An 11152-nucleotide genomic window follows, 5' to 3' on the forward strand; every position below is an offset into this window, starting at 1 on the left:
CTTGGTTGCGGGCACATCCCCAGTAGGGAATGTGCAGGAGGCAGCTGATTGATGTTTCTCTCTCATCGATGTTTCTAACTCTCTATTCCTCTCTCTTCCTCTCTGTAAAAAAATCAATAAAATATATTTTAAAAAATAAAATAAAATGCTAATTAAAATAACATTGAATCACCACTACACACTTATTAGAATGGCCACATCCAGGGCAATGACACAACCAAATACCGTTAAAGGCATAGAATAACAGTGACTCTCATTTATTACTTACAAGCTGCCCAGTGCATGAATTCATGCACGAGTGGGGTCCCTCGGCCTAGCCTGTGGGATCGGGTTGAAAAAGGCTCTCTGACAACCCCCGAGGGGTCCTGGATTGCAAGAGAGTGCAGGCCATGCTGAGGGACCCTAACGGTGCACTATTGGGGCCGAGGGGAGACACGGGAGGTTAGCCAGCCAGGGAGGGACCACAGGAGGGCTCAGGGCATGTTCAGCACATCTTGCTCAACCCAATCTACTAGACCCCAGCAGCAAGCTAACCTAACCGTTATAGCATCTGTCCCCTGGTGGTCAGTGCACCTCATAGCGACTGGTCAACCAGTCGATTGTCTGCTCCCTGGTGGTCAGTGCACTTCATAGCAAGTGGTCGACCGGCTGACTGTCTCCTGGTGATAAGTGCACATCATAGCGAGCGGTTGAGCGGCCTTAGCATATCACTAGCATATTATGCTTACAACTAGACACTTAGCATATTAGGCTTTTATTATATAGGATGGGAAAATAAAATGGTACAGCCACTGTAGAAGACAATTTGGCAGTTTATTATAAAACTAAACGTACTCTTATCATCTATCAATGGCATTCCTTAGTATTTACCACCAATAGTTCAAATCACATCTATACAAAAATATGCACATAGAATGCTTATAGCAAGTTGATTGATTAATACCACAACTTGGAAGCAAACAGATTTTTCTTCAGTAGATGAGTGGATGAATAAATTATAATAAAACCAGACAATAGAACATTATTCAGTAGTAAAATAAATTAGCTATCAAACTCTGAAAAGACATGGAGGAACCTTTCAAATACATGACTAAGTGAAAGAAGCCAATGTGAAAAGACTATGAAATGATATGATGACATTTTTTAGAATGCAAAACTGTAGAGATAGTAAATAGATCAATAATTGCCAGAGGATAGGAAAAAGATAAATGAATATGGGGAGCATTGAGAATTTTTGAGGGAGGGAAATTATTCTATATAATACTATGATGGTAGGTAGATAAACATTGTAAATATGGGCAGTCCCATGGGATGTACAACACAATAGTGAATCCTAGTGTAAATTATGAACTTTGGGTAAAAATAATGTGTCAATGTAGGTTCATCAATTGCAACAAATAAACTATATTGGTTTTGGAATCAATAATTGAGATGTCTACCCATGTGTGAATGCAAGGGTTATAGGGGAAAGCTCTATAACTTCTGCTCAATATAGTACAAACCTAAAACTGCTTTAAAAAACAACATCCATGAAGAAATAAAATAATCCCTATAGTTCAAAATATTGATACAAAAAGACAATGGTGGTGGAATAAGTGGTTGCTACACTGACACTCAACAAGAAAAAAAAAAACTGGAAATACAAGTAAAATTAAAAAAAGAACACACCAAACATCCTGAATAATCAGCTGAATACAAGTTGAAGCAAACCCAGGTAACCAAGGAAGGAAAGTGGAGAACACAGAGAGACTAGTAGGAAGTGCAGAGGCACAAAAGGGCTGGTTGTGTTTCTACAGGCAGCAGGTGAAGTTCCATAGAATATCTCAGCTGTGGGGGTTGGGGGGTGGGGTGGGTTCCCAATGAGAACTCTGCCCCTCTCAGCCCAGAACACCGGAACTGAGAAAGGTGCCCACATAACATCTGGCTGTGAAAAGAAGCAGGGTTGCTCTCTTCCAGGGAGAGACAGTTGGAAATACAGGCACTCTCATAAAGGGCCAACACACAGAATTTTGTGTGAAGTCACTTACCTTGGGCTCCAGAAGAAGGAGGGAAGAGTGCACTGGACCTATGTGTGCAGAAGCCAAGGTTGGGGGTTTTGGGGTTAGAGCTCAGAAGGCAGACACACTGGTTTCCTGTGCTGAGTCATTTCTTCATGCTGCAAAGGCCATCTTTCTCAGGCGGACCTTTGTTATCCAGGCAGTTTTTGCCTAGAGGGAAGGCAGTTGTCCCACCCGATAGGAAAACCCCTTGCCCCACTGTGTGGAGAATCTGAGGCCCATTTAGAGACTGAGAATAAAAATCAGCCTCCAGGCAGAAGCAATTGCCTCACTCTGTTGGAAAATCTCTCCCCTAATCTGTGGAAAATTGCATTAGGCTACTCAAGATTGAATACAACCAGTCTGTAGGAACAGAAGGGTCTCTGGAGGATTTGAGTCTTTACCTGATCTAATTAGTCAGATATAATGTTTGACATAGTCCTGCACTAGAGATAGGGAGGCATAGCAGATCTACCTAATACATAGTCACAAACCCAAATATGCAGCCAAAATGGGGAGAAATAAAACAAGCCCCAAATGAGAGAATTCTCCAGAAGAAGAGCTAAATGAAATGGAGAAAATAAATTTATCAAACATAGAGTACAGAATAATGATGGCAAAAATGCTCAATAGCATGAGAAAATATATAGTATCTATGAAGAATAACATAGAACTAATAAAGAACATAGTGGAATAGACAGCAGATTAGGAGTATTTAAAGATCATATCAGTAAATTAGCAGACAGGGTAGAAAAAAGATCACTCAATCAGAGGACCAAAAAGAAAAAAAAAAAATTAAAAAAAGAAGACTGCACAAGGGAGCTGTGGGATAACATGAAACATAACAATATTTGCATAATAAGTGTGCCAGAAGGAGAAAAAAAGTGAGCAAGGGATAGAGGACACTTTTTAAGAAATAATGGCAGAAAACTACCCTAACCTGGGGAAGGAAAAAAATCACATAAGTCCAGAAGGTGCAGAGAATCCTAAGCAATAACTACCCAAATAGTCCCATGTCCAGACACATCATAATTAAAAAGCCAAAACTTAAAGACAAGGAAAGAATCCTAAAGGCAGCAAGAGAAAAGCTATTTCTCACCTTCAAAAAAGAGGTCCCATAAGGCTGTCATCAGAAGCTCTAAAGGCCAGAAAAAAATGGAATGTAGTATTCAAGCAAATTGAAAAGCAAGGATCTGAAACCAAAATTACTATATCTAGCAAGGCTATCATTCCTAGAAGGGAAAAAAAAAAAAAAAAAAAAGAGCTTCCAAGACAAAAAAAAAAGCTAAAGGCATTTGTCACCACCAAACCAGCACTGCAAGAAATGTTAAAGGGACTGCTGTATTGAGTAAATGAAATAGGGAGAGAAACATAGGCATAACAAATTAAAATGGTGTTAAATAAGTACCTATAAATAATAAACTCAAATGAAAATTGATTAAATGCTCCAATTCAAAGACATAGGCTGGCTGAATGGATACAAAAACATGACCCATGTTTTTGGGTCTACAAGAGAACCACTTCAGAACAAAAGACTCACACAGGATAAGAGTGAAGGGATGAGGAAAAAAAAATCCATGAAAATGGAAATGAAAAAAAAGCTGGGGTGGCAACACTCATATCTGACAAAATAGACTTCAAAATGAAGGCCATCCAAAGAGACAATAAAGGTCACTACATAATATGAAAAGAATTGATCCAATAAGTAGATATAACCCTGGTAAACATATATGCACCAAAAATATGAGCAGTTAAATACATAGGAAAACCTTCTGGAGGACTTTATGAGATAGATCAATAGCAATGCAGTCATAGTAGGGGACATCAACACCCCACTGACTTCCCTGGATAGATCTCCCAGACAAAAAATAAAATAAACAGTGACTCTACATGACACACTGGATCAGATGGATTTGATTGACATTTATAGAACATTTCACCCCAAAGTGGAAGAATATACATTCTTCTCAAGTGCACATGGGTCATTCCCAAAGATAGATCAGATGTTAGGACACAAAACAGATCTCAAGAAGATCAATAAGATTGAAATCACATCAAGCATCTTCTCAGATCACAATGGAATGAAATTAGATATCAACCACAGTAAATACTCAAAAACATTCAAACACATGGAGGCTAAATAGCATGTTATTAAACAATGAAAGGTTTAACAATAGAATCAAAAAGAAATAAAAAAACTTCCTGGAAACACACGAAAATGAACACACAACAACCCCAAATCTCTGAGACACATTAAAAGCAGTCCTGAGAGAAAAGTTCATAGGCCTACCTCAAAAAAAAAAAAACCAAGAAAAATTAATAATAAACTATTTTACCCAAAGCTTAAAGAATTAGAAAGAGAACAACAAGAGAAGCCCAGAGTAATTAGAAGAAAGGAAATAATAAAGATTAAAATAGAAGTAAATGACATAGAGAAAAACAAAATATAAAAGATGAATCAAACAAGGGAAGGTTCTTTGAAAAGATAAACAAGATTGATTAACCTTTAGCAAAGCTCATCATGAAACAAAGAGAGAAGACCCACATAATCAAAATCAGAAATGAAAGCGGATAAGTAACCACTGACACCACAGAAATATAAAGCATTGTAAGAAAATACGATGAGCAACTATATGGCAAAAAGATGAACAATGTGGATGAAATGGACAAATTCTTAGAAATATACAATCTGCCAAAACAGAATAAAGAAGAATAAAAAAACTTGAATAGGCCAATAACAATTGAGGAAATTGAAGCAGTTAATAAAACTCCCCCAAACAAAAGCCGTGGTCTGTAAGACTTCACAGGGGAGTTTTACCAAACATTCAAAGCAGAACTAACATCTATTGTCCTTGAACTACTTCAAAAATTCCAATTGGAAGGAACACTTCCAAGCTCTTTTTATGAGGCCAGCATTAACCTAATTCCAAAACCAGATAAAGACACTAAAAAGAAAGAGAATTACAGTCCAATATCACTGATGAACATACAGCAGCTGAAGTTCCTGATGAAACTTCAGCTAAAATTCTTGTTAAAATCCTCAACAAAATATTAGCAAATCAGATCAAGCAATATTTTAAAAATATCATACACCATGATCAAGTGGGATTTATTGCTGGGATGTAAGGCTGTTACAATATTCACAAATCAGTAAATGTGATTCAACACATAAACAAATTGAAAGGCAAAAATCACATGATCATATCAATAGATGCACAAAAAGTATTCGACAAAATCCAACATCTATTTTTGAACAAAACTCTCAGCAAAGTGGGATAAAAGGGTGCATATGTCAACATAATAAAGGCCATATGTGATAAACCTACAGCAAACATCATACTCAAGGGGCAAAAACTAAAACCATTTTCCCTAAGAACAGGAAGAAATAGGGATGTCTTCTTTCACCACTTTTGTTCAACATAGTATTGGAAGTCCTAGTTACAGTGATCAGACAAGAAGAAGAAATAAAAGGCATCCACATTAGAAAGGAGGAAATAAAAAACTCATTATTTTCAGATGAAATGATACTGTATAGAGAAAACTCTAAAGACTTCACCAAAAAATTTACTAGATTTAATAAAGATATTCTGCAATATAGCTGGACAAAAAGAGCATTATGCTAAGAGAAATAAGCCAGTCAGGGGAAGATAAACATCACATGATCTCACTCACTTGTGGAATATAATGAACAACATAAACTGATGAACAAAATAGATCCAGAGACATAGAAGCATCGAACAGACCATCCAACCTCAGAGGGAAGGCGGGGTGGGGGTAGGGGTGGGTAAGAGATCAACCAAAAGACTTGTATGCATGCACATAAGCATAACCCTTGGACACAGACAGTAGGGGTTTGAGGGCATGTGCTCAGAAGTGGGAACACCTAGAGAGAGTTCAATGGGGGTGAGAAGAAGATATAAGCAATACTTTAAACAATAAAGAATTTTTAAAAATCAACACCCAAAAATCAGTGGCGTATTGATACACCAATAATAAACTCTAAGAAAGTTAAACTAATAAAGCAATCACATAATTTAAGATAGTTAGGAATAAATTAACCAAGGAGGTAAAAGACCTGTACTCAGAAAACTACAGGACACTGCAAAAAGAGATAGTGCAAGATATAAACATGTGGAAAAATATACCATGTTCATGGATTGGTAGAATTAACACAAAATGTCCATACTATACAAGGAAATCTACAGATTCTATGCAATCCCTATTAAAACAGCAACAGCATATTTCAAAGATCTAGAACAAATACTCAAAAATTTATATGGAACCAAAAAAGAAAACCCCAAATATCCACAGGAATAATACTGCAATGAACATAGGGGTGTTTATGTCTTTGCAAATAAATGTTTTCACATTTTGGGGGTCAATACCCAGAAGAGGGATTGATGGATCATATGGTAGCCCTATTCTTAATTTTTTGAGGAAATTTCATACTGCTTTCCCTAGGGTTTGTACCATTGTACATTCCCACTGGCACTGAATGAGCATTCCCTTTCTCCACAGCCTCTCCAACACTTATTATTACTTATCTTGTTGATAATAGCCATTCTAACATGTGTGAAGGAGGTTACTTATTGTAATTTTCACTTGCAATTCCCTAATATTTGGTGAAGTTTAGCATATGTTCATATATCTGTTGTTAATTTGTAGGTCTTCTTGGGAGAAGTATCAGTTCAGGCCCTCGGCCCATTTTTTAATTGTTTGATATTGAGTGCTACGAGATCGTTATATATTTTGAATATCAACCCCTTGTAGGAGCTATTGTTTGCAAATTTCTTCTCCCATTCATCTTGTTGCCTTTTTGTTATTGCTGTGCAGAAGCTTTTTTAGTTTGAGATAGTTCCATTCATTTATTTTTGCCTTTACTTCCCTTGCCTTTGGGGTCAAATGCATGAAATGTTCTCTAAGACCAAGGTTCATAAATTTAGTACCTAAGTTTTCTTCTATGTAATTTATTGTTTTAGGTCTTATAATTAGGTCATTTTGAATTACTTTTTGTATATGAGGGTAAACTGAAGTTTAGTTTTGTTCTTTTGCATGTGGTTTTCCAATTTTCTTAACAAAACTTATTAAGGAGGCTTTCCTTTCCCCCTTGTATGTTTTTGGCTCCTTTGTCAAAAATTATTTGCCCATATACATGTGGTTTTATTTCTGGGCTATCAATTCTGTTCCATTGATCTATGTCTGTTTTTCTGCCAGTACTATGCTGTTTTGATTATCATCACTTTGTAGTATACTTTGAAGTCAGAAGGTATAATACCTCTGGATTTGTTATTTTTCTCAGGATTACTTTGGCTATTCAGGATCTTTTTAAAAGTATATTTTTATTGATTTCATAGAGAAAGGGAGAGGAAGAGAGAGATAGAAACATCAATGATGAAAGAGAATCATTGATAAGCTGCCTCCTGCATGCCCCCCATTGGGGATCAAGCCTGCAACCCAGGCATGTGTCCTTGACCAGAATTGAAACTGGGGTCCTTCAGTCCATAGGCCAATGATCTATCCACTGAGCCAAACCAGCTAAGGCTATTCAGGGTCATTTGTGATTCCACACAAATCTAGTAATTTTTGATCTATTTCTTTAAAAAATGTCATTGGGGTTTTAATGGGGATTGCATTAAATCTGTATATTGCTTTGGGTAATATAGACATTTTAACTATGTTGATTCTTCCAATCCATGAATACAGAATATCTTTCTATTTCATTTTGTACTTTTAAATCTATTTTAATAATGCTTTGTAGTTTTTGGAATATAAGTCCTCCATGTCCTTTGTTAAGTTTATTACTAGGTAGAATACTATGGAAGACTATATGTCACCAATTCAATAACTTAGAAAACATGGATAAGTTCTTAGTAATATATAACCTTCCTATGCTAAAAGATGATGAAGCAGAAAATCTAAATAGAGCAATCAACAGCAAGGAAATTGAAACAACTATGAAAAACCTCCCCCAAAGTAAAACTCCAGAACTAGATGTCTTTGCTAGTGAATTCTACCAGTCAATGAATATTTGATACCTATTCTTCTCAAACTGTTCATAAAAGTTGAAGAAGAAGCAATATTCCCTAACACATTTTATGAGGCCAACATAACCCTGACACCAAAACCTGATAAGGATAACACACAAAAATAAAACTACAGACCAATATCTCTGATGAATACAGATGCAAAAATCCTAAACAAAATACTAGCAAAGCAAATATAACAATACATTACAAAAGCAATGCATCACAATCAAATGGAGCTCATTCCAGGGGCACAAGGATAGTTCAACATATGCAAATTGATCAATGTAATACACCACATTAACAAAATAAGGGATAACAATTATATGACCTAAATAGATGCAGAAAAGCATTTGAGAAGATACAACATCCATTTATGATTAAAACACTCAATAAAATGGGTATAGAAGGAAATTACCTCAATATAGTAAAGGCCATGTATGACAATCCTTCAGCCAGTATCATACTCAGTGGTGAAAAACTGAAAGCTTTTCCTTTAAAATCAGGAACAATACAGGGATGCCCACTCTCACCACTCTTCTTCAACTGGAATAAGTACCGGAAGTTCTAGATAGAGAAATCAGGAAAGATTTAAAAAAGACATCCAAATTTGGAATGAAGAAGAAAAATGTCACCTTTTGCAGGTGACATAATTCTTTATCTAGTAAACCCTAAACACTTCACCAAAAAAACTATTATAAACAATAAACAAATTGTAAATTTGCAGGACACAAAATCAATATAAAAAAATCCACTGCATTCCTATATAATAACAGTGAAATGTCAGGGGGAAAAAATGTTATTTGCAATTGCAACAAAAAATAATAAAGTATCTAGAGAGGTAACTATTCTTATGCAACTAAAAAATACTTTGCTTTGCTAAGTTTGTATTTTCCAAACAATATATTGTTTTAATAAGTGGTATCATCTTTAATCATTAATTAACCTGCTTTTATTTTATTGAAATTATATTTTGAGATATTATTTGTACTGAGACCCAATATCGTATTTCATTAATGATAATTAATCTACAGTATTATGCATTTGAAAACATAGCATACTGTATTCGCTCATTTTTTATAGAGAAGCACTGAAGTGCTCTCCACTCCACCTTTGTCTATGATACTCAATATGTGGGGATGTTTCTTATATATGTCCTTGGACATGTGAACAAGAACATCTTCATGGCTTATATCTACAGAAGAAATTGTTGGTAAAGGGCCCCCACTATCTGGTCATGGCCCCAAGCAGAATCAAATTGGTTATCTTTCTGTGCATGGGACAATGCTCAATCAACTAAGCCGCATCAGCCAGGGCCGAAAGATTTGTTTTCTTCATTTTGTTTTTTATTCACTTGGAAATACTGTGTGTGTGTGTGTGTGTGTGTGTGTCCACAAGCCCAGGCTTAGGTATGAACAGGATGTCAGGTAACAATATTTAGAATTAAAAAATATATATTTTATGTGCATTACATCTTGCTTCACCATAATTTTTTGAATTGTTTGCCCTAATTAGTTTTGCTGTTCCTTTCTAAAATATGCTATTATTGATTTCAGAAAGAGGAATGAAGAAGGAAACAGGGATAGAAACATCAGTGATGAGAGAGAATCATTAATCGGCTGCCTCCTGCACAGCCACTACTGAGGATTGAGTCTGCAACCCAGGCATATGCCCTGACTGGGAATAGAACTGTGACCAGGGCTCATCCACTGAGCCACACCAGTCAGGCATTACTTCTATTTTGAAAAATATTTTTTTATTGGTTGTTAGAGAGAGAGGACAGGTGAGGGAGAGATATAAACAACAATGATGAGAATCATTGATCAGCTGCCTCCTGCACACCTTCTACTGGTGATCAAGCCCAAAACCTGGCATGTGCCCTGATTACATCAAACCTCAAACCCAAAACATTTCAATGCACAGATGGCACACAACCTACTGATCTACATCGGCCAGGGCTGCTATTATCCTATATAATAAAGAGGGAATATGCAAATTGACAGTCACTCTGCCATAAAGATGGCAGCGCCCACAAAGGAGGCGGGGGCTTCCATAACACAAGATGGTTGCACCCACAGCCTAGGCTGAGATCCTGTAACGAGCCTTAACGAGCAATCAGCAGGGACCTGATCGGTGCCCCCCTCACCTCTGTGGGACTTGACAGGGGACCTCAGGCTGAGCCCCCCACCCTGGCACCAGGCCAGGGGACCTCAGGCCATGCCCCCTGCCCCGGCACCAGGCTGGAGGACCTCAGGACACGCCCCCCACCCTGGCGCTGGGCCAAGGGACCTGAGGCTGTGCCCTCAGCCTGGCAGAACTTGACAAGGGTGGGACTGGCCGGGTCTGGATCTAGCCCAGTTGCGGGGATGGCCGGCCAGGTCTGGGTCTCGCGTGATTTTGAGGCGCACATGAGTGGTGTGTCCCAGTCTCTGACGGGAGGAACATTTTCATATACATTTTACTAATTTTCTTTAATCTCTGACACTTCTATTATAGAGAAGGGGCAAATAGCAATATTAAAATATTTCCTCTAATTAATCTCCTTTTAATGTGCACAAATTTCATGCACCGGGCCACTAGTTTTCTTATATGAAGTTCCAAATAGGAGAGTTCTTTTGCTGATTTATTCAATTCCATTAATTATTCATCCACTCTAATTCTAATACCATGCTTCTTTAAATTTATAGACTGTAATTCAAGTTGTGATGTTGGTAAGACATCTTCCTTTCTTTTAAAAAAAATTATTTTATTGTTTAAATATTCAAATAGTAGTACATATGTCTCTTTTTTTCCCCATTGACCTTCCCCCAGCCTCCCCTACCCCCCGGCATATGCCCTCAATGCCCCTCTCCCCAGTGTCTTGTGTCCATTGGTTATGCTTATATGCATGCATACAATTCCTTTGGTTGATCACTTACCTCCCCCGCACCCAACCCTCCCCAGACTTCCCACTGTAGTTTGACAGTCTGTTCAATGCTTCTTTGACTCTGTATCTATTTTTATTCTTCAGTTTATAATGTTCTTTATATTCCACAAATGAGTGAGATCATGTGGTATTTTTTTTTCACTGGCTGGCTTATTTCACTTAGCATA

Source organism: Myotis brandtii, unplaced genomic scaffold (assembly GCF_000412655.1).
Source record: "Myotis brandtii unplaced genomic scaffold, ASM41265v1 scaffold402, whole genome shotgun sequence".
Lineage (NCBI taxonomy): Eukaryota > Metazoa > Chordata > Mammalia > Chiroptera > Vespertilionidae > Myotis > Myotis brandtii.